This window comes from Nothoprocta perdicaria, unplaced genomic scaffold, assembly GCF_003342845.1.
Source record: "Nothoprocta perdicaria isolate Ctin4 unplaced genomic scaffold, notPer1 scaffold_138, whole genome shotgun sequence".
Classification (NCBI taxonomy): Eukaryota; Metazoa; Chordata; class Aves; order Tinamiformes; family Tinamidae; genus Nothoprocta; species Nothoprocta perdicaria.
This window is the reverse complement of record NW_020454516.1, coordinates 532,598-557,586: the sequence shown is the minus strand read 5'-3', so window position 1 is coordinate 557,586 and position 24,989 is coordinate 532,598. Positions and strand designations below refer to the sequence as shown.

The 24,989-nt window shown below is 46.6% G+C and overlaps 1 long non-coding RNA gene across 3 annotated transcripts; it reads right to left on the bottom strand.

Annotated features, from left to right (window-relative positions):
- Positions 1 to 4,655: 4,655 nt before the first annotated feature.
- LOC112942958 lies at positions 4,656 to 21,087 on the bottom strand. 3 transcript variants are annotated; one of them, XR_003248497.1, is made up of 6 exons: positions 21,007 to 21,087; positions 20,712 to 20,906; positions 12,542 to 12,754; positions 11,878 to 12,216; positions 7,782 to 7,924; positions 4,656 to 4,832 (listed from the first exon to the last, which is right to left on the bottom strand). It is a non-coding gene; the product is annotated as an uncharacterized LOC112942958 (long non-coding RNA). The 3 variants fall into 3 exon arrangements; XR_003248496.1 differs by having other exon boundaries at positions 12,546 to 12,754; XR_003248498.1 differs by lacking the exon at positions 7,782 to 7,924 and having other exon boundaries at positions 12,546 to 12,754.
- Between the last annotated feature and the right edge of the window lie 3,902 nt (positions 21,088 to 24,989).

Here is a 24,989-nt window from a genome sequence, read left to right as displayed (position 1 = left end):
GCTATGAAGCACTGGGTGCTCACACAGTATTTCTGCTGAGCTTGCCCAGCCAGAAGACCTGGGACACTTGAGAGAGCCCCAACACTCGTGCTGCAGCWCCCTGTGGCCCCGCAGTGCCGCCCCGAATCCAAATTCTTGTTCTTGACATTTTGCAAAAGGGGAAAAAAAATCAAAGCAAACCTGGATGCAACTCGAAGACCCTGCACAGTCACTGGGAATCTTCCAAAAGCAGGATCAGACCCTCCCCTAYATCTATATAAAATCTGCTGTCTTTTGCATATCAACGTGACAAAGCCTCTTCTGAACTCTCTTCAATAGTCGATCAACAGGCTCTTTTCCATGTAGAAAAAAGTGCTTTGGCAAGGAAGACGTGCTCAGGAGCAAAGACAAACTCGGCCGAGCTCCCGAAGTGACAGCCATGCCGATGAGGTGTGGGCTGGTCTCTAGATGTCGTTGATAAYGTGATTTGGAGAGTTGTTAGAAAACCTGATGCTTCATGGTGGCCGTTTACACCCATAAACCTTCCTCATTCCTTCCTCTTCCCTCCCTCCCACGGGAGCAGGGTGCTGCGACACAGCCGCCGTGCGACTGACGCCAACAACCGGATACTTCAATCTGACTGATGCCCACAAGGAATATAGGGGGAAGCGAGACACTTCTCTCCTCTGAAAASAGACCTCGGAGAGGGGCATCGTGAGGCGTCACATGAACTGTGACCCCCTGCCTGGCTGCCAATAAAGCTAAAAGTTTCTAGAAAGAAAAGAAGTGGTTATTTTTAGCCTATTTCAGTCTGCTTGGAGAGTGCTGAGCTGAGAGGCAAGTTCCTAAGAAGTTCAGGAAGATGCACCTTAGTGCCACCACGGAAGGAGAAGCTGCCCGCTCAGCTCAGCCATAGTATTAGACACTAATGAATCCACAAAAGCAAGAAAATAAATGCAGCAAAAGGAGAATGTCACAAATTACGGTGCTTGTTGACCTATTCAGTTCCACTTCTTCAAATCCCACCAACAGACCAGCTCACTCTACTTCCTCTAAAGAAATGTTTGCAGACCAGATAAGACTCCAACTCCTGTGTAATTTCTGTGAAATTTTTGGAATCCTCCCCTCTTCCAGCAAGCTGCTCCTTGCTGCCAGTGGWCCTTATTACTGGAATAAACCTACCAGAGATGCACACGAGTCGGCTGGTGAGACACCCTATCAAAAGAACCTGTGTGGACTCAGGTTCCCACCACACCAAAAGCTTCTCAGGACCAGCACCAAGTGATAAAAGCAACAACCCCTTCCTTCAAACGACGGGGCAGAAATCTCAGCAGATGTTGCTCCAAACCGGTGCCAGGAGTCAGTTTGCAGGGAAGGAAAGAGCACTTTTGCAGAGATGATTTCTAGACTCGAATTGATCACAAGATGCTGGAGAGAATGAGATTGCAGAGGTCACTGYGGTCTGGCAACACCCAGGCTGCCTGGAAGATGCAAACAGAGTGGTGAAATCAGAGCAGAAGGGGGACATATTAATGTTTCCCATAAATTTTATCCCTATATTCATATACATGCATGCTCACACTTGCACACACACACACACACGAAAATCCTCGGTGAATCTATGGAAACCCTAGAGATACTCATGGGCTGGTCCTCATTAGCATTCGRATATAAAAAGTATTTCCCTGTCTTGTTTCTGGACACTGAAAAACGCCGGTGCTTTTTGCAACTTCTTGAAATATTTTCAGCATGTGCTGTCACAGCTTTCCCCGGCGCCCCGGGAATCATGGAAATACCAAAGACTGATGGATGTGCCAGGAGAGCAGTGGCACAGCTATGCCCATGCCAGCAAGCACAGGAGCATTTCCAGCCTACGCTGAAAATTCAGATTCTGTCCAAGTCTTTGGAGAGCAGATGTCAATTATGAATCACATGGTTACTCTGCCATATTTTTCCTGGTCATGCTCATTGACTTAGATAAGGTATCATTTTTCACCTACAAAATACGTTGCCTATACAATAAATAATATGCACAGTGCCATAATAAATATTCAATATATATGTTGTGCTCATTCTAGTGGTCCTGGTAGAGTTACAGCAGAGCACTCAAGGCTGAATTGGCATTTTCATATAACTGATAACCCAAGATCAGTAGCAAAAGACAATGAAATACCATCTGCTCACATGCAAACAGCTTTCACAGAGGGGGTTTAAGGTCTCCGTGTGAGCAGTTCTGCAGAGAGGGCAAAAAAGGGAGTGCTCATGAGATGCCATTTCTCACTGTCGAAACTGCTCCTCTGCCTTTGTTCCCACTTACACAGGAGCTGATGGTTTTCCTACATCTCCAGCTTCTGGAGCCCTGGGATTTTGTAGCGTTGGTGTTTTTGTAAGCGGGCATGAAGGGGCATTTGCTGGCACAAGAGAAAAGCTCTGTGAATACAAACTCTACAGCTCAACAAACCAGAACACAAAGCCAACACCAACAGGTTTTAAAAGTCGTGTGATTTCTCTCCTGCCCTTGGGCTCCTTGGAGCCACGGTGCGACCACAGCTAGCAGAGCCCTGAGCACCCAGCCCTCACCACGACGGGTTGGGGCTGGGCTGCTGCAGACCCCTCTTGTGGTGCCCAGCAAGGAGAATCGCATCTACATCCACTCCCATGCACCAGCCACCAGGGCATATTGTGCATTTCCAAACATTTGGCTTCTTTAGACCCAAAATGATTATCTGTGCAGGCAGTGTAGCCTCTTTGGTGCCTTTTCTCCCATGGCTGTGATGACTACACTCAAGGCAACACTCTTGCCCCAACTTCATGCCTGGCTGTTACAAAGACTTCCCAGTGTTTTCRGCCAACCCTTCAATCACTTCCCAGCTCTCTTCCAACGTCTGTTCCAGGTGGAATTCTGCACAAAAACACTACCCTTTCTATCACGGGCCTTTGAAGAAGGGCCTGGTGGTGCCTGAGGGAGGCTCGGGTGGACTCGGGCAAGCAATGCTGCCTGTGAACAGGAGGACGTGGCATTTTCCAGCTATAGAGACGAGCCCGGAGCCACGCTGGTCAGTGGCAACCTCTTCTTTTGTTTGCAGCGGGCACGTCTGTTAGCACCTTGTCCTGCTCGCAGTGACACCCAGCAGCGACACCCGGACATGGGGAAGCCCATGGGAACCGTGCCCAGGTTCCTTCCTTGGGCTCTTACCCTCCACGCGTAACCCAAGTGGTTCAAAGGCATCTCTTCCAACGCATGGTCCCCTTCCACATCTACCTGGCCAATGGCTCCATGCCMATCTCCACATCTCCACCAGGTTCCGCAGCTCCAGCCTTCCCATCGGCTCTATATCTATGATAAGTATTATTTGCAGCTCCACTTCAGCAGCTTTTAGAGCCAGAAGACGCTGTCACACACAATAAACGCCAAAGTTCCCCCACTTCCACTGTAATTGTTTTCTCAAAATATCACTAGCAATTAGGCTATATTAGCAACAGATTGCTCGTGGTAGCGCCTTCTCCGAGCCCAAACCGGCTGCTTTTTGTTTTATAATCACACAAAGCCTCTGAAACGAGGAAGCACCTAGGGTTTTTTTCATTGTCAGGATCAAGCAAACAACTGGCATTACCTCTGCAAATGCCAAAGTCTCCGGAAAGCACAGCAGAAAAATGTGCAATGGCCAGATTTTTGTTTTTTTCCCATGCTTACAAATTTATTGTGAAAGTTTAAAGAAAATGCAGTGACAGCCCTGCCTGCAGTACAGAAGGGAACGACAGCAATAAATAAAACTAAAGGGCTGCGCAATAAATAAATGCAAAACTAATATGTTTGCAGCAGGCTGATCAGTTTGCAATCCGCTTGCCTTGGGCTGGATTTTACAGCAAAGAGACCACGCCTGTGCGCGTCTCAGTGCTGTGCGAGCTCCTTTATTTATAGCTCACCTTCTCCCCAGCGCTCAGGCCCTGCTCTTGCTTTGCTTTATTTCCCTTTTTGCTTTGTTTTCCTTTTTTTTTTTTTTTTTTTTTGTAATCTTGGCAGTCCCGGTAGAATTTAACGTTGCTCGAAGGAGCAGCTTTACAAAGCGGCTTTAAGAGCGACACGTGTCCATGTGTGTGCTTCTGGAGCCAGGTCTAGTGCTCTTCTATATAGGGGCTAGGGGCATTTCCTTGAGCTGGGCTGCTCCAAGCAGTGCTCCTGTTTTATTATCCTTGTAGGAAGCTCCAGCCCTGGCTGGGGAGCCCCACTGCACACGTGAGGAGACCCAGAGATGCAAAAGCAGGCAAAATGAAGAAAAAGAGAAAAAAAAAAAAGACTTCTCAAACTTATTACAGTGATACTGTTACAACAAATCTGTCCGCAGGTTTTTTTGGGGCCGCAGAGACAAAAGCCCTTGGGAAAAATGTCAGTGGCTTCAGTTTATTTATATGTAAGGTAACCATGAGAAATGTTGGCATACCACTAATTGTAGGGCATATTTATTCTGCACAAGTTGCTTTCCACATTAGCACAGTTGTTAAAATGCAGTTTTGCCTCAGGAATATTATAACTTTATCTTCTGTAATTATAAATGTGGATGTTGCTGGGGCAGTATGTACACTGAGGAAGAAATGTAAGAAACGGGCAGCGCAAAAAGGAAAGTAAATATAATTAAAAATGTAACGTAGTAATTACATGAAACCCTCTCAGGAAGCGGAGACCCAAGCACAAGCCAGCCCAGCAAGCAGAGTGCATCACCTCCTGGTTTTAGGTTTGTAGGCTTTGTCACTTCCAATTTCTCCCACGGTTTTTGGTCGAAACCAACCGACAAGGAGCAGCTGGCAGGGCCGGACGCTGATGTGCAGCGTCCTGCTGGTCCGTGTTGTTCAGCCTGGAAAGCATAAAGGAAATCTGAGTGAGAAACATGACACAGAGGCCTGGGATGCAGCTTCRCACGGCACTCACAGTGCAGCAAACGATAAATGAGCAACGATATGAGAAGATCCTCTGACAGAGCAGGGTCTATCCTAATACCCAGTAACTCGTCTGCAGAATATTATGCAAAATCCTTAATATTCCTTCACGAAATCCCAACTCTGTAAGACTGAAGCAGGCAACGCCATGGGTCCCTGCCTTGCCACACGTTGCGGGTACCACGCAATGCACAGACGCACCCACTTACCCACGGAGACCTGTCCGGTGAAACGCGACGTTTCCACCACGCTGATACGAGCCTAAAGGCAGGCACAAYTTTCAAATCAGGGCTATGCAGAGCCCGAACTACCTTCCAGACTGGGCTGGGGGGGACACGGGTTGTCCTCTGCGTGGTGGCACTTACTGGAGCGCGAACGTGCGCCGCGCTCTTCCAAGGGTTCATGTTGCTTGTCCCACTGCTTCCTTGTTTATAGCTATGCCCAACTGGGCATCACGCCACACAGAATTCCGAACAGGGATAAGAGCAGATTCCCATTTGCATGTGGGCTGGGGAAGCCTTTTTTTATTGCAGACCTACAATTTACATGTGCTTACAAGCAAACGATCCCGTTGACCTGCTCCACTGTGCTGGGCCAAATGGCATTGYTGGAAACCAGGCAGGTATGAACAAGCTGGCGAAATTAGCTCTTTCTGGAGGCCTGTGAGCCTCCCTGGCCAAAATCCTTTACAATTTCCTCCCATCTCCCACCTGAAAGCCCCATTCCATCCCCTACCTACTCCTCCTTTTTCTCCCTCCGAGGAAACTCACTGCCCTCTAAAGGCTCCCCGTGCCTTGCCCTCTCTCCCTTCTCCCACCCCAGCTCTTCCTCCCATGTCTATCCCTCCTCACAGCCTCTCCGCTGGGTTTTGGGCCATCCCACCTAACAAAACACGTTGAAAACTGCCGCTCCCCAAGCCAGCAGAGCAGAGCGGCAGGGTCCCTTCGACCCGGGCCGTTCCTGAGCGACGTTTATCCYTGGGCTGCAAAGGCCTCCGGGGCTGGAGACGGTGTCCGTGGTGCTCCATGGCCCTCATCACAAGGAGGCTTCAACCCGGTTCCTCCTCAGCGCAGTTCAAGCCCATGGCTCCTGTCCCACCTGCAGCAGGCGTGCAGAACTCACCATTCCTTTCCTCTTTGCTGCCGCCCTTTACCTATTTGAGGGTTGTTCTGGTGAGACGGACACTTCTCGGCACCAAAAAGCACCTTCTGGTATGAGGTTATCTCCTCATCACGGAARACAGCCTGCTTTTGGCTATAACGTCCAGTGGCGACACTGCTACTCTAAATTCACTTTACAAAATGAACTCAGAACTGAAATGCAAGCGCAGTTAGCGCCTCACATTAAAGGATTTTAATTTTCTCTTTTTTCCTGTGTTCTTWAAAAAAAAAAGACTATTTTTGAGTTATGTGTAATTAAAATAAGTAGCTGTAGCTTTGTTAAATGCCAGCGCTGGATACTCATCATTTAGGTCCCAGAATTTATCAACTGGGCTTAAAAATAATAACATTTTGGGATGCATATGAAGCCCTTTACAAGTGTTGTCTAGGCCAGGTTCTTGCAGACCTTGAGTTGGGTTTCTTCTCATCTCCATCACTAACCCACCAGAAAACTATTTTGTTCATTGACTTTGGGCTATTGGAAAATATAGGGTATGGAAAATATCAGCTATCTATTTCAGGAGGCATGAATGACTCACTGGAAAAGTCCTTCATCCTAAGAGGCAGCCTAGGTGCTAAAGGCCTAGCTTTCAGAACAGAAAGGTTGTCCATGGAGTGGTGGCACTTTGGGGTCTTTCTCCCCAGGGAAGCACACACTCTTGCCCATTTCAGACAAAAGTTGAGACTCTCCAATCGCCTCACACCTCCAAAGCCTTTAACCAAGACCCCAAGCAGCACAAAACCTGTGATAAATACAYCAGTAGGTTAACAACTTCTCCAAGAAGCTTTAGGAGTAACGCAGCCGGAAAACGAAGCTGAGCTCCTTCCAAGAGACCCACTTTGCAACGGCATCATCTTGGGGACRCTCTGGCTCTTTTCCCGCTTCCCCACTTCCTCCTGCGGAGCTTTCAGGAGCTACACAACTTTTCCAAGCTGAAGCTGCCCACATTTCAGGGAAAGGGCTCTCCATCTCCCTGACTGATGGCCAACCTTTGGGTTGACTCCGGGGAGCGCTCCTTTCTCCGTGAAGCTCTGAGCTGGCACATCCTGCGTGGTCCCAAGCATGCCGAGCGGGCTCACCATACATTTAAAGGGTTCTGAGGCCTTTTTGAGGCATTTCCAAGGGTTTCTGAGGCCTTTTCGAGGCCAGGGGCTCTGCTCAGGGTTGTTGCCTTGGGACAAGGCATGGAGCACGGAGCGAGAAGGAACATGGAACATGCTGGGAGCTGAGGGAATAAGGAATTTAGGTCAGTTATCATATAGTGCTTGGACACGCCTGGGGAGCTCTGTCGAAAGGGTCCACGCAAGCCCATCTCCCATGTCTCCCRCTGGCGGATTACAGGTGCCTAGTAACAACGACGGGATGGAGGGCACGCGCAGATTAATCCTCCCTGGGTATATGCTGCTTTGGGAAACAGCAGCCTAGTGCCCCTGAGGTTATATTCACACAGTTATATTTAATAATCATCAATCAGCGTATCTGCCACGAACCTGCCTGCCTGCTTTTTGAGCCACTTCATATTTCTGTTCCAATGAGCACCGCGGCTCCGTGAGGCCGTGCGGAGGAGCCTCCCTCCGGTGGCTCCTGCTCTACGTCCTGCATCCTTGCAAAGTCCAGAGGTGCCAAGGTGCCCCGCTGGGACCCGGCCAGCACACGGTGGCCTGGAAGCTTCCCCTTTCCTTTCCAACACRGCTCTTGGAACACACCTGGAGCTTGGGACACTGCCGCTGCTTCCGCTCGCTTTATCCAGCGCATCCCAGCCGTTTCGCCCCTTCGCTTCCATTCCAGGGCCCATTTGCTAGATCAGAACTACAGCTTTGATTTTCTTGCTTCATGCACGTATTGCACCCTTTGAAACCAAACGCAAGCAAATGAAAAGCTTTAGATGCTGCTATTTAATAACTTTTTTTCTTCCCTTTCTTTTCCTTTCCCTTTCCCTTTCTTTCCCCACAACAAATTCTCCCTAGGATTTTTTTTTTCCACTACAGACAGCAAACATAATTACACAACAGATCAGAACAGCTTACATAATGCCCTTTATGAAAACCTGCCTTACCTCAGAGGCATATTAGCATTTCTTATGGGTTTAAGGGGTGAGGGATTAATTACAGATTTTCAAAATATGCCTAATTACATATTTACTGCAGGAATAAATAATTCACGTTTCATAACTCGCCATGAAATGACTATTTTCTTTTGAAGATTAAAAATCTGAGGCTTAAAGGATGTGAAAGTTCAAACTCCGAATAAAGGCTTCTAATCCTTTATAGATCAGCACTTTCCCCGCATTAAAAATACAGCAGAAACTTGCTCCTTCACCTGCATGACTCGCAGGCCCATTGAAATCTCCCACTTGGCAATTTATCAAACAGAATGAGCAAAGCATTAAAAACGGGATTTGTTCATGTGGCCTGGCGCTTCGGTGGCTCGGGGCGGCATTTCTGAAGGTGTCCAAGAAGAGGGCGAGCTCCCTGGGAATGGGGGAAAAACAGCAGTGGGAATGGGGCTGCGCTGTCCCCAGTGTCCCCAGTGTCCCCAGGGCGATGGAGGCGGCTGGTGCCCATGGGATGGGGGCTGCATTTYGGCCCCGCGGCAGTGGCAGGATGGGGCCCGCGGGCAAGCTTGGCTTGCCTTTAAGCCCTGCCTGGGCCAGGCTGCTCTGGGGGCATAAATCAGCCTGCCCCGTCGCTGACCTGCCCTAACAGGCAGCCAGCAGCTTCCTCGCCTCTATGCTGTTTTCTCCAGAACTAGCGAGAAGACTCTCCCTGTGGCATTTAGGGAACATACAAATTACGGCACGAGAGCAAAGAATGGCCTCCAGAAAGAAAGGGTTGCTTCCGAGCACTGTGCAAGAAAAAAGCTTTAATTTAACCAAAACGAGAGTGATGTTTGTTAAYAGATATCACTGCAAATAAAGGAGGAGTGTTGGTCTCCACGTGCCGTGGCAGCTGCTGTGTACTCAGGTCCAAGAATTTCAGTCTGGGGGCATTGTGGAAACTGGAAAGGACAGAGAATTGGTTAAAACAGGGCCTGGCAAGCGAACAACTTGKTTGCCCCATCCCTTGGTGCCCACAGGATGGGTAGCTAAGGGGCTCCAGAGCCTGCCTTGCAAAACCACATTCACAGGGTGGACACTGGCAATGTGGTCTAGCTCTGCACCTACTGAGACGCCTGGAGAGCACAAACATACTACAGCTACAGCAGCTGAGATACCACCGTTGYGATTAGCTTGCACATTTGAGCAGCCTATGCAGTTTGGACAAATAATATGAGAGTAGCAACCTGCTGTCTTTAGTTCTTTATGGATAGAGCTATGTAGATAGAACAACGATACTCCAAAAATTTCCGTGCTTGGATATAGGTCTGTTCCCAGGTTGTTTTTTGTCTTTTAATGTCACCTTTTTGAAGACATTCTTTTCTAAGAGAGAAGCGATTCACTTTGTTAGGCATTTATTTTATACATTTTTCAATAGTTTAAATGAAAAAAAAAAAAAGAGGTTGGTTTTCTTGTTAATGTACTACTTTCAGTCCCACTTTCAATAATAATTTCCAAAACAACGTATTCCTTAAAACAGGAGAAAACATTCTGGGGAAAGTACTGGTAAGACTGGTACAACGTAGAGAGATGGCTCCTTTGTCAAATTTCGCCTGTCAAAATGTTGTTTTGCTGGACCATGACCATGAACCAACACGCAGCTGCTTCTTTTATGAATAGTCATTTACATATCAGAAGTATCTAAGTGTAAAAGCATAATTTAAGCTTAACAGTTACTTAAAGCAGGTAGAGAAATGGACAGTAATGACATCACCAGGTGGGAAAAAATGAGTGCGTGACAGGAGGTGGGTACAYGAAGGGCTGCAAAGCATCCCCAGCCGTAAGCGCGAGGGGTGAGCGTGGTAGGACAGGTTTATAAATGCCCTGTGAGCCCTTTCCAAGGTCTTCTCCCCGCCGCGGCGCTAATGCCCTGCAGGGGCTCGTGCTCTTTCGCCTCCCTTCAGCGCAGAGCGGGCGGACGGAGCTCATGGGCACAGCGCCGGGCACACGCCGCGTGGCACTGCGGGGCAGCGGGGAGTGCAGAGCAACACCCACAAGTCATGCTTCGAACTGGACCTCGTTCCCGAGCCGTGTAAACACACCGGCGGTGTCCCTGCTSCAACACAGCAGCTCTGCTACTCGTCCACAAACAACAGGACAAGCCGTCGCTCAGCGCCGCGCTGCCTCGCCTTCCCTCCACGTCAATATTACAATGAATATAATCYACTATAGTCTAAGGGTAAAGCGCTCTGCAAAGCGCAGTGATTCATGAGCCCTCCGAATGTACATAAAGTGCTTTAGGGGAAGCATTTCCTAAGGGCCTGATCCAGTCGTGCCTCTCCAACCCTCGGCAGCTGTCTAGACTGGAACAGAAAGGTCATTCAGCCACTGAAGGCCAATCCATCACTCCCACTCAAAAAGAAAATACCCCGACCGACCGCTCCAAAGCTGTGGATGGGAGTGGGAGATGCCGAGAGCTCGGCAAGGTCACGGGGCCCCACGGGGCGCGCGGCCGGGCCCATGCGGATGCAGGGCTCCTCCCAAGGAGGCTCCTGCAAAGCTGGAGCATTCCTGGGAAACTCCCGCCTCGAGCTGCATCTCTTGGGGCTGGTGAAGCCTCTTTGGCAATGCAGGGAGCTGCTGCACACTTCGCTAGCAGGAGCCTAACAAAGCTCATCTCCCTCCCCGGGAGGCCTAGCCCAGGAGCCTACGAGGAGCCCAGGGCATCCCAAGAGTCCTCCATAGTCTGCAAGCGAGGATGGAGGATCCTGCTTCTCCTGGGCTACGCCTGGCCCCGTGACGAGTGCACAGCCCCGCATTGCCCTCCAAGAACTGTGCACGGAGCGGTAAATCCAGCCCTTCATTGCAGGAGTGTATGCGGGTAGACCTGGCCTCTCCCACRGCTTGTGCATTTAGTAATGCCCAAAATTAGAGTGAGGGAGAGAAAATCCCCAACTTTGCCATAAYGTCCTTCACAGGTTCGGCTATAATTAAAAAATAGAGGCGAGGGCATGATGAGTGCTATTGGAAATAACAGGCAGCCCCGTAATTACAGCAGGGCCAGCTAAAGCAAGGGTTAAAGGTCCCTTAACACTCTGTCAGCATTTCCACTATAACCCCTCAGTTTCAGGGGTTTACAGCCCGCGCATAAATATTTGTGGCAGGCCAAAAATGGCCCTCCGAGGGGTCAGCGGAGGGAGGTAAATTTTATTTACATATTATAAAAAACGGCCTGGCCCCATCGGAGCTTGAGGCTCCACAGTGCGCTTCGTTCAAGGCGGGCAAGCCTCGAAGTTGAGCCCACGGGCTGGGCGARGAGAGGGGCTCCAGCTGTATTTTACCCAGAGCAAGTGGCTCCGACTATGCAGAAGCCCATACAGAGGCAAGGATCTGCAAATCCAGCCCATATTATAAAACCAAACCCTTAAATAAGAAGGCCGTGTGCTTACCGTGAATTATACAGATAATCACTCCCACCCTTCATGCAAGCGTGCACATAACTCTTTGCAAGATGAAAACCTAAGGCCTTGCTAGCATATTGGTTTAACTTAAATGAGCATTGTAATTGATTTATTTATGCCAGCGCCAACCCTGGCGTGATTTCTGCGCAGGAGGAGCGTCTTGCATTTTAGCTTGCAAARGGATGTCTCAAACTAAGATTATTCAGAAAGTTCGGAAAACCAGGCAGATGCCCAAATGCATGGAAAAAAAAAGAACAAAAAAGACCCACAATGCAAACTTTTCGCTCAAACTCACAAGATACATACCCTAGACAACCTTGCCTCTTGCAAGGTTATCTCGTGATTTGCAAAAACTTGCCATTAGCAATCAAAACAGMGGCACTTTAATTTGCAGGAAGAGCTTCTGTGTTGCCTCGGGTTGCACTGGGCTGCCCTTCTCCAACGGTCTCGCATCATGCAGGGGCTCTTGATGCTCATTCAACGGGAAGAGGGACAGAAAAAGGAGGTCCCTAAATGGCCTTGGAGCCACTGAAATCCATTTTCCAGCGGTTTTCTTGCTGAATCCAGTAGTYCAGAGGCGAGGATAATGAAAATTCAGTCAAAATGCTCAAAGAGACAAAACCTTCCAGATCCATTCTTCTGTACCTAAAAACATGGCAAAATAATATTTGCTAGGTAAGTTCAGTTTCTCTTTCAATGTGATCCTAGAAGGGCTTTTTTTTTTTTTTTTAAGCAAAATTATATTGCAGATATGTAACTTTTTCTTTTTCTCTTTTATGTTTCTAACAAAATATTTATTGTGCAAGACCCAGAAGATAAAAAAGACGCAACTGTTATCCTTGCTTTGTTTTGAGCTTATTTACTTAGGACTAAGCACCTCATTTTTCTTGTGTACAAAAAGTAATTATGCAGTCAAAAGAATTATAGCCCACATACTTCAAAACATATGAAAAATGTAAAACTTTATTACCTACATTAATTTCTAACAAAGGACGTCTCCAGCATCAGCGTAACCGGCACGAAGCAGATAACTGATGTACGGTGCATTTGTGGATGCTCCTCCCAAATGGGTTTTATAAAGGCAAACAAACAAATAAACMATTTCTTTAGTTATGTCTCYCCTTCCCCTAAAAAACGTCCTCAGCCTTATCCGGGGCACTGTAGACTGGCGAGGGGTTGTCCTCTGTTGGAAGGAAACAAAACTGAAGTGAGAGACAGATTCAAGGCAGTCCCATTCTTCTGTTTTTCTGACCAAAAAAAAAAAAAGGATACTTTCTTTTATATTAAGACAATGGCCTAATTAAAGAGCCTGTTCTCCTTCCAACATCAGTGTTTATTAGTCTTTCCAGTTTTCAATGTAATAGATATAATTAGGATATATATCATTCTTAGGTCAAACCTTCTCCTTGGAGCAGTCTACCAGAAGACTAAGCAAGAGCAGATTCACAGCAAACAGCTCATACGAGTAAGAGCTGGACGTTGATATTTCAGTCGCACAGAACTAGAGAGCTGCAGAACTCAGCCCAACACGCCGGCGTGTCCCGAGAGCCCTCTCCGGGCACAGGTTCCTTCAGGATTTCCTGGTCCCCTGGGCTCCCAGGGTCCATTTGTGCAAACACAGAGGAGCGACGGGTGGCACAGACGGCCTGGACTTGAAGTCTTGAAAACGCAGTGAAATYCCAAAATACACCCTTGGATGCGACCTCTCTGAATCCGGTGGAATTCAGTGCAAACTTGGGGGCCACCTCTAATTAAAACATAGTATTTGGGGAACTTGCAACAGAGGGGAGGATAAAAGACCTGTTTCAAGTCAGCTGTAGCCTGTGACACCCAAAGCCATGCAGGAGGCAACAGCCTTCAAGGCAATGAGAGCCAACGTTAACATCTGAAGCCACAGGCTCCTTTCCTTGCACCTTATCGTGTCCTCTCTCCCGCCACTGCCCATGGAAAGCGTTTGGTGTCAGAGGCACCGAGCCCAGGTACGCCGAGGAGAGCAGCGCGGTGCCAGCGCTCAACGGGCTGCTCGTTGGGGCTGAGATGGATCTGCTCCCCGCTCCGCCGCCCGCGCCACCAGTTGACACGCCTGGCCCTGGCGAGCGCAGCGGCCCGGCGGGTTAAAAACGCTAGGATTTCATTTTATGGCAGGGATATTACTCATTCCTGGGAAGGTTCAAAAGTACATGCGTCAACTTCTGTCACCGGGTCAAGCCGAGCGGCACGCAGTCACTGCGGAGGGCAGAGCGAGCGCCGCGCAGGACGGAGCGCAGCGCTCGCCAGGACGCCCTGCTGCCCACCGGCCACCAGCCCGGGCACCAGCGCGCCCACCACCAGCGCCTGCCGCTCCAGCACCCGACACGCGTCTCCAGCGCGCTCCAGCACGCACCCACGCTCTGGCACTGCAACAGCATCCCRGTGCCGCTAACAGGCTTCAGTCCGGCTCCTTTTGGGGGGAAAAAGCCCTATTTGACACCCCAGGCTCAGCACTACCTGAGCCCTTCCCGTCCCCGGCCACGTTCACCCAAGGAGGGAGCAGCTCCGCGCTCCAGGTGTCCGTGCTGCGGCCAGGGCCCCAGCCCCGTTCAGCGCCTGCTCCTGCTGACAAGCTTCAGCTGGCCCTCCTCACCAGACAGGCACATCAATTAATGGGGGATTTCTCTTCCCYAGCTCTCTTCCCGGCCCTTTAACCCCTTGTGTGTCCTAACGTGCTGCGAAAGAGGGGCAGAAAGCAAGCGCCAGAAAGAACTGCCACTTAAGGGTTTTTTTCCCTCCCTCCAAGAAAAAAMCAAAAATGTCTATTCCTTTTCTCCTAAAATATTCACAAATTTACATTTTTTTAAGTTTTTGGTATTTCAAAACTTCTATTTTTTCCCCATCAGAAGCAAAAATTTTCAATTTAATTCCTTCCTTCCTCTTAAAAATAAAAAGCAAAAACAAAAAAGCATACTTTGCCACTGTAGGTAACACAAGGAATGAAGTTTAATACATTCTTTGTGGTGCAGAATTRTTATTGCTTAAAGAAGGCAAAGATCAAGTCTGTAGCTGATGTTCTGCAAGCTTTCTTGAAAAGTTAACAGAGTCTGAAAACAAAATATGGAGATTTCTTGGCCAAAAGGGTAGGAAGGAATTAAAAGAAAGAGGAGTGAGAAGAGACCAAGGCAAAAAAAAAGGTAGATGATCAAAAGTTATAAAATGAAAAACAAGTGAAATAATTTTTAACTGGAGGAAAAAAAAAAGTGTAAATGGTTGCAAATTACCCTGTGAAAGGGAAACATTGTCAACATTGACAATTTTGTTCTGCAATTTAATTATCCCCCAATTAGTCTTTGGTGAGAGTGTACAAGAGAGCATGTCATTGGCATGAGACACTCCTTCAGCAACAGCAAAACATAATAAATAAATTTAATTGCTAGTGATAATAATTAGACATTTCTGTGAAAAACAGTTCCCAGAACTACTGAAAACTATTGAGCAAAATAAATGTAACGGCTGCCGTAGAGAAATCCATTTAAAGGCATTCACGGTGATAATTAATGTCATACTGATAAGGATTTTTTATTGTTCATGCTGACTTTTGAAACCAAACCAAAGCAAACACGAAACAGTCCTATGGCTCTTGGGACAAGGACTATCCACTCTCAGGCTACACAGTTACTAGCCCAAGTAGTTCCCGCACGTGGCTTTATTTTTAAGGCAGTACCACCACCACCACTACCATAATAAAGATAATAAGAAGGGTTAGTTCAGTTCTCGGGATATGTAAACAGGGGGATATAGCCGGGAAGCCTGGCGTAAAATTATCTTTGCCTGTGGCACTGCTGTGGCCACTAATGGAGCAGCAAAGGCAGCGCTGGTGCCTTGTTGATAAATTAGAGGGAAGAGCCACGGGGACGGTTAAAGGACTGGAAAACACTGGCAGGATTAGAAAACAATTGTGAGAGGCTCAAGAAGCTCAGACTGTTTAGCTTAATAGAGAGAAGGTTAAGGAGCGACTTGCTCACAGTATACAAGAACCTTCAGAGGAAACAGAGACGTGATGGAGAGCTCTTGAGTTTAACAAAGCCCTACAGAAAACAAGAGCTGGCGGCTGCAGGGCAGAGCCGGACGAGTTCCCGTGAGAGATCGCCGGGACATGGCTAACTTGGAGTGTTTGGGGCAGGCTGGTCAATATTGGGGTGGCTTCTCTCATGGGTGTTTTAACATTGGCTTTGCAAGGTCATCCGAGAGACACTGCGGGTGTGTCTTCCAGCGCTGCATGGTCCAGCCTGCCCCAGGGGAGCCTGAAGTGCTTTAAACACCACCGATTTACAGAACCATTATGGTTGGAGAAGACCTTCGAGATCATCAAGTCCAACCCTAAACCCGTCACCACCCTGCCTGCTAAACCATGTCCCCAAATGCCTCATCCACACGTTTCTTGGGCACTGCCAGGGACGGTGACTCCACCTGGGCAGCCTGTGCCGATGCCCATCTTCTCATTTCCTTTCATCGGTGGGCCTGGGCTTGCTGGTTTGGAAGGGAAACCTGGCTGGGTCACAGCCGTGCCCAGCGCCCAGTGCCTCCGCTGATGGCCACCAAGGTGAGTCCCCTCCGGGATTGATGGATGAGCCGCCCGGCGGGATCAGGAGCGCTCCTGGGCTGGGCTTCATCCCACGCTGCGGGTGGCTTTGGGAAGGCCTGGGAAGCGCGGCCGGCAYGGCCCGGCTGCAGTGAGGGCGAGGGGATCACGGGCGGCCTTAGCCGGAGGAGCACAGCCCGCCTCTGGAGGCTTGGCTGCCCGGGAACACGTTCCGGGGCGCTGGAGCCGCTCGGAGCGTGTCACGGAGTCCCCAGGTAAGACCTCGGTGCACCTGGTGACACGCGACACCCCAGGTACACGCAAGGGCACTGAAAGACACTAACGAGCTTGTAACATGGAACACTGCAAAGAGCAAAGCACGGCACGCGAAGGAAAGCAGGGAACGTTGGAGCCCTGGCCGGCTCTTTCATGTTCCAGAAACGCATTAAAGATATGTTCATGGYGAATATAGCCGGGTCTTAAAAAATCTAATAGGAGCTCAGAGCTGGAAAGGATAGACACTGCTCATTACACAGAAATTCCGGCTTTAAATGGTCTACCAATAACAAAAATTGCCCTTATTTGCATCTTTTTAAAAAAATTATCCTTTACCATAAGGACCAGTAAATGATCATTACCACGACACTGGTAAAAAAATGCAAGCCTGGTATTTTTTCCCCAACTTTTTTCTTCATGGGAAATGTGAGGAGAAGGATGATATCAGACAAACAACAAAAAAAGAGATTCTGCACGAGAGCATACAAAGGGTGAATTATAATATTAATAATATGAATAACRATAATAAGAATTATTTCAGAACTATAAACAAAGTTCTGAACAGCTTTTCTAGAAATTTAAAAGTCAAACTATCGCTCAAACACCTTTCACTGAAACACGAGCAGAAAGTCAGGTTTTAAAGGTGAAGTCCTCAGTTTATCTCATGAAATCACTGATAAGCTATAAAAACTATGACTTTTTTTTGCATATCTACAAATTATGAGATTCTTAGTGTTTTATGTTTTAGTTATTGTTTCTCAGCCAAAAGATTTTCTTTGTGATTATGCATTCTTTCGTTATGTAGTATATAATGCTACATAATAGTCACCTATAATGCCTTGTATAAATTAGAAACATAGCCCCCTTAATAACCTTGGAATTAGTGTAATTTTTAAACACTTAAGAATATAATTATTTACCTGCATCAAAAATATTAACTGCTAACATAAAACATATGTGACACACTGAGAGAAGCAGCACTGTCAAACATAAATTTAAATTGATCAGACAAAATAAAGGATATATAGTTTTCTTAAAGAAAAAGACCTAGATAGGATAGATCCCAATGCTTTTCTAAACATCTCAAAGGATATACATGTATTTCTGTTGGACWAAAATAAGTCTGTATCAATATAAAAATTACCACCATACCACAACCAAAAGCCACTTTTCAGGAGAGCTTTGGCACTGGGACACACCACTGAGTGGAATGAAGTGCTAATTTAACAAACATGTTGCTAGCTGTGTTCGATTAATGTATGTTTGTTGTTGTATGTGCATAAGGTTAGAGACTGTAAAAACCCTTATTAGGAAACAAGCTGCATTTTATCAATAAATATATTCTTCTCAGGATTTTATGGCTTTGCTTTAATGTGGACGGCCAGTTCTCCTTTGTTTGCAAAGGTGCAGTTTATATTTCTGCCTAGATTTAGCATTTCCCTTGAAGGTTTTTGTGATTAACAATATAATATTTTTATTGAGTTATTTCACACACAAATGACTGGGCCCAAAGGGTATTTGAGGTTTACAAGATTTTACTAATAACTAGGCTCCCCTTTGTATTAAAGCTGCTAATTAGCGCTTTTAAACAGCTCACCATTTAATTCTTTGAAGGTGCCATATCAAGGGCTGATATAAAACTGTTTATGTAGAAAGATATATAAAATGAGAAGGTGTTAAACCCACCACAAATTGAGTGGCAGGGGGTTCCCTAAAGTGCTAATTTTATGTTTGTTTTCGTCTCATTTAAAGTTAAGATGTCTGCGTTATAACATTGATGTGTAACATGCTTTACATACGGATTAACCAAAACGTGGCAATTTATGAGCCTTATTTGTCTACAGATGTAGTCACCAGTACTTGCATCAGTATTTTTATGTGTGCAGGTATATATATATTTTATGTACATATGTATATAGGCTTTTGCATACCGAAATAAAGACACACAAATATTCGTGTATACATATTTATAKGTATGTAAACACAGGCAACCACACACAGATGAACACATATTTATACCCATATTAACCTGCCTTGTTAAGTCCTCTTACTTTAATGATTTTGAATAACGTGTTTGATTAATTACGTGGATTGCTCATTTGAAAATTTTAGACAGTTCATTTCATGTAAATACACAGTGAATTTTTAAGGCCACGTCTTGTTTAATGTGGATTACTAAACTGGCCTAACTTACACTCACTGAGGATATTAGATGGGTGCAGCRGAGAAATAAGTGACCTTTTTTTCTTTTTTTTTAAATTCCTTCAAATTAGTCCTCAAACACAGCCGAATTYGATTCAAAACAATTGAATTTTGATTAGAAAGTGCTAGCTTACTATTTTTAGTAAAAATTTAAAAACGTCTGCTTTGCCAGTAAAATGTGAAAATCTCCGGTTTGGTCAAAGCCATTGTTTACATGAATAAAAGAGCAAACACCCTGGGCTCCACAAGCTCTTTTTAAGAATCCCACCAGGTGAATTTCTGGTTTTTGCCCCAACCAGTGAAGTGCATAAAACGGAACCATTTTTGCCCAGACTTTCTGACTTTGCAACGTGCAGTTTTGTGATATACGCTGCCATACGTGTATCGGATCACCGAGTTTATTGCAGACCCCAGCAATCAGATCAGAGAAAGAGAGAAACTCGGTGCAAGCTGCACCCCAGCTAACTGGTTCCTGGTGCCCTTCCCCAGCTCTCAGGTCTCGAGCTGGCACACGTGCAGTCACTTCAGGGCTCACGGGCACCACTGAGCAGAACTTCTTTATGTGGCTTAGYGGCTGGGCATAATTATGTGCTAGAAGCAAAGTACCAAAAGTGTTAAACGAAAACGTTAAGAAGGAATATGTCACTAAGGTAAAGCTGCAAGAGGGAAAAACATGGAAAAATATCTACGTCCTAACAATAAAAACGTCAATGTCATTTACTGCGTTAGGCAATRGGGGCTAAGATATAAATATCTGTCCTTTGTACGGAACAGTAAACTTTTTCGAGAGCTCYCTGATAAACTGTGCTTGGTCCTGTCTTTTCACTTTTGATAGGCTAGCACTGGCCATCTTATCAGGATCTGGCCAGTGGACAAACACCAGCTAAAAATAGACTTTCCCCCCAGATAACGAGCCTAAGAAACCCGGCTGCTCAGGGCAAGACGACAGCGCAGGCAGAGCGGGCGCAATGGCATCCTGGCGAGGCTGCAGCTGCAAGAAGGGCCTTCACYGCTATGCCACGGTTATTGGGGCGAGCTTCTTCTCTTCTGCTGCTCTCGCAACCGCTACTACACTGAGCTCTCATGTTTGGGTCTGTTTATTTTACATGTGTTTATTAAGGCAGTGGGTGGATGTGAATTGGCTAAACCCAGGATTTTCTTAGCGTGATGCTGTGTAAAACCCAGYGGTTTCTTTTTTCAGTCTGTTTCAAACGGCCTGTTAAAGCCTTGTCTCACCCCTGAAGTCTATGACGAGCTGGCGCTCTCGGAGCAGAAGCAGTAACGCTGCTGTCCCCGCATCCGCAGGARCAAGCCCTGGCGTCTGTACCTGACCTATACTCCTCTCTACCACATGCTGGAGTATCCTGAAAGACATATAYGTGGTTTTACCCTTAAAACACAACAAGAAATTCCACATCCATGGCTCTATGCAGCATTAGAACCTAAACCACACAGATGTGCCATTTCCAGGGTCTTTGTGTCTCTGTTCCCGARGCCAGCTGCCCCTGGAGAGCGCCCGGGAGCAAGAAAGGCTGGCACGCCGCCCTGCCTCTCCCCGTGCCCTGCCACACTGCATTCCGCTTTCTCAATAAATTCCCATCAGAAAAGAGAAAGCAAGCAGCTAGATGTGTCCTCTGGAGCAAGCAGAAACGGGAGAGCTGCTCTGCCCTTTCTCCTCGTTGTGGTTTAGGAAGGTCACCCATGAGGCCACGTGAACAACAGGTCCTTGGGTGACATTGGCTTGTACTGCACAGGGTCAAAGCGTCTCCACATGTCCCCAACACGCCACAAGCAAACTATACACATGGCCTAAGCCACTTTTAATGCCACCAGACATACCAGCTTTCTCCTTTGCTTCTCTGTGAACTCACTGTACTAAAGCCTAGCTTTGTACTACTGYGTGACAGTCCAGTTCCTAATAAATCCCACCTGACTGAAATGAATTAGGTCTGGGAATATGCGTTCCAGATTATTAACCAGCACCTTTGCAAGTAACTTACCATCCACATTCATTAAAGATATTGGGTGATAATTTGTGCAGTGTTCTGGATCTCTCCCTGGTCTAAGAGTTATGGTAATTAGTGCTCAGAGGGAAGATGTCACTCACATGTTTCTCAGGGTGCAGGGAATAGCATATCATTACACTCCTTGTAGATYTGAGGCAGATAACTCCAAGGCTATTCTTATTTTTTAACCTTGGTCAGCCAGGAGGCCATGTGGTTCAGGAGACCCAGAGTCCATCCTCAGCTCTCTCCCATGTGCAGCGTGGGACAGTGGGCTACTTGCTTTCCTGCATTTCCAGCTGCAAATTAAAGCAAAGATCCTTTAGCCTGGATTTCAGTTTCAGAAGACACTCAGCCAACAAGAACCAGACCTGGWAGCCTGTGGGGGAGAAAAGTTACCTGCAGCTTTGCTGTCCCAGGTGAGGATCTGACTATAATTCAGGTGAGGATCATTCCAGGAGGAAGGATTAGTGAGAATCCTGCCTCAGACTSACACATATAATGGGGCTTCTTAAAGAAACGCAGAACAGGGTGGAAGACAATACGCTACCAGGGTGGAAGATAACACACTACCATGTACATTGGCAAATACTAGAGAGCAGGACTCTGAAATCAAGGAGACACTTCAACCAAGAAGAAAACATTAAACATCCCCAGGAATATAAGATTCAACCCTCCAAACGGACCCACCAAGGAGGGTTTATTGCTAATCCTTTGAAKACTTTCCCCTTTGCCAAGTCCTCAGAACAGAGCCTGCAGCGGTCCCAGGTAACCCCCCTGGCAGAACCACCCAAACCGAAGGCCATGCCAATGCCCACAACAGCTCACAGTTTCGAGAGCCTTAGCCATGCGCTCCGTTTGGGTCACGCTCATCTTSCAATGCAACTCTTTGCTTGTTGGATTCCTCTGTGTGCTGGAATGTGATGTCTCCACGGCACTTTCCTGGAGGAGAAAGCCATCCCGTTGGCACACGGCTGTTTCTGTGCACACTCGTGCATGTGCACCAAGGGCTGGGACAACAGCACTGTCTGCACCCCTCTGAAAAACCTTCCTTTGCCWTATTTCATCACTAGTCATTAAAGAGTGCAGTAATTTCCCTGGTGCGACTGTGGGGAATGAAAACACCCAAGCTCTCCCCTCAACAATGTATTCCTGCTTGACTTTCATCAAAGAGTTAAACAGCCAAGGGCTTTTAGCATCTCATTTCACTTACACACACAGGCCATTATAACCTGCATAAACAAGGATGACAAGTTGAGATTAATGAAGGTCCCAAAGTGACAGAACAATTTAATTGTCAGAAATCATAGGAGGTGAACTTTGCCAGTGTATTTATATAGGGCTGCCATAGTCTAAAAACTTCCCTAATTGATTATGACCAATAAGTAATAACACTGGAAGTAGTTTTCTGGAATACAAATAAGAAATGACCCAAAACAGTTAATAGTGATATTAACATGCATGATAAGAATATTAGATGGATAAAATAAATGATCAGTAACACTCTACAAATAACTGTAGTGTTTACACTTTAAAGTAGTGCAAASGACAGCTACAGCTCTGAAAAAAAGCCAAATTAAATGGTTTGGATGTAGAAAAACAACTTGCAACAATTGAGCAGAGTGCTTTGAAGTGACAAAATTAGAGCAAGCAGGAACCATTCGGATCTGAAGTTGAAAGCCATTGAGTCTTCTCTCACTTGCTCTTGTGTTATATGTAAAAGGGGTAAAATCAGTGCTGGGTAAACAAACACACACACACAGATCTCTGATAATAAATAAAGGGGGAAGAGCTCTGCAAAATAACTCTTCCAACCTTTGAAGAGGTCACCAGGAAACCCAAAGCTCAAAAAACCAACCTGCAGCTCAGTGTATTTTTGAATTCCACATACTCATTTTGTTGCTGCCAAAATCTACTACCACTTTTGGARATCACCACCTCAACTGGAGGCCTGTTCAACCTGTTCCTTTGCCTTTCTGTAACCATTATCCCCTGATTTTTCACTTCCATATACCCTATCTTATCTTCTCGTCAGGCTTCTCCAGTGATCCCAAGCAAACCATTAAACTAATTTGAATGATAACTCTYAGAGAGCTGAAATAACTCCTATGTTTTTTTTCTTCTTCTTTTTCTTTTTTCCAGGAGGTAAGTAACTAACTGTGCTGGCACTATTCCCCTCCCTAAATATAAGGAATATCTCCTCATTGCAGTAATACGTTACTTAAATGGCTTTGAGGGATGGCCATATAACCGACCCTGCCTTCGAGCAGAACAGAATATATGGCCCATGGAGTTTCCTTCCAGTCCTACATTTCAGTGATTCTCTAACRATAAAGGAAAAAGGCAGCACTAAATGCATTTCACTCCTATCACCTCATAACTGTCCCTTCAAGTGTTTAAATCAGGCTCATTTCACCAACGTGTCCTCCTGTTTACAATGGCACATGCCAACGGAGCTCTTCCCAACGTCTTCCAATACCCAAACCCAACAGGATGCTGTGGACCAGGTTCTGCCTCCACACACACGAGCTGTTCTCCTCAGATCAAAGGGAAAGGTAAATACAGCTGAGGTAGAAATTGTCTCCATATGGCACGCGTAGCCTGACTGGTGTCTCCTAAAATGACACTTACTCTCACTAGCAATCTGTGCAAGCACTCCCAGATTCTGTGGGATCTTCCCCTCATTCTTTCGAAACCCTTAAAAAAAAAAAAAAAAAAAAAGGTTAGATTTTAACATGAATTTTTGCAAGCAGAAAGTCTGTGTTTGCTTTTCAGCAAGAGCCTGAAGACATCAGTGACAAATGCACTGCATATTTTTGGAATTCAGAAATGCCTACATTTCAACTTAAATTTGTTAGTCACATCTCCGCAAAAGCTGAGGTCTCACGAGCCCTCCTACTGCTCCTTCGAGCAGGGGGCAGCATGARCGGCCAAGGAAACTCCTTCCTCTTATTGCTGCCTTCTCTCTTTATGAACACATTGTCTGCTAGATTTCTAGCACAATCTTGGGTTTTGAAAATTGCCAAAGTTAAACCTCTGTCAGAAAGGAGGTGACTTCTGGCTGTTCCTTGTGAGACGCATTGAATAAYGAATACTCCAAACTCAGGATGTCCTGCCTGGTCCTTGGTGCACTTTAATTCTTTGATCAGATAAATGTAACTGGTTCAAAAAAAGTATGGGTTTTGGAACACAGGACCAGGAAAAAGAGTTCAGATGTGCCTTCACAGGCAGTTAAGGTTATTTGGCAGGAAGTTGGGCTTCTACAACCTTCCCCCCTAAATTTGGGAGTTTATTTATTTACGGAACGCGAAGAGAACGGAGCACGGGCTCCTTAACCAAAAGGGTTAACAAAATCCAAAGCTTGGGGAGGGCTCAGGCCACCTCCCGCTGAGCCGACTTGTGCGTTCCTGACTTTTCCCATCACTGAAATCCCCACAGACACCAGGACCAGAGCTCCCCGGGCTGCGCACGCCAGCGCGGCCAGAGCGTCGGGAGCACCGGGAGCGCCGGGAAGCACCGGCAAGCACCGACCATGGCTCRGCCCCGGCACTTGGGCTTGATAAGGGCAAAACAGCCCCCTCTGACAGGCCCTTTGGATGCAAGCTTGAAAAATAACCTATTTAGCATTCCCCGGCCCATGATTTCACTGGGAAACTATGCAAAAGATACTTTGGAAATAAATATGCACAAGAAATTACAACTCTGTCTGAATGACCCCCTACCTTGGAATGTCTAGAACTGTGAGAATTACAAGGTCAGGAAGCCGGTACAGGCCTCGTGCCTTGGAAAGTCACTCTTCCTTATTTGGAATCTGCGCAGACAGGGAAGCGGGACTTGTGTAAACTAAAAGGAAGATTTTTTTTCCCGTCGCTTACATGCCTACTCCTTGACCTCTCCCATTTATAGTTTCCTTTAAGATACTATGCATCGCGAGTTCATTTGTTTCCTAGTAGTCCTCCAGCGGGGATCTTCGGATCCAGCCAGCGCTGCAGGCAGAGCTGGGCTATGTAAGCAGAAGCTCTAGATTTATATGCCTGTAAAATCACAGGTATTCATTTATATCACTGCTCACAATTTTGAGCTCTATCTCCACAATTTGCAGGTAAAAGGTACCCTTACTCTTTGTCTGAAAATTGTCAATGCAGACATATAGGACTGTTTAGTCTGCTTTACTATAAATAGGAGGTAATATGTTATTTCAAACAAAAAGCATACCATAAACTACACAATTTTGACAGATCCTGCTTTGCTATATATGGCTGGGTGCTGCGGTGCTTCCAGAGATCCAGCTCCCGGCRGCGTCTCCCAGCAGTGCAGTTCCCGATCCCGCCTGTGCCGTGTCTCACACCTTGGGGCTCTCTCTTTCTCCAAGCCCCTCTCTG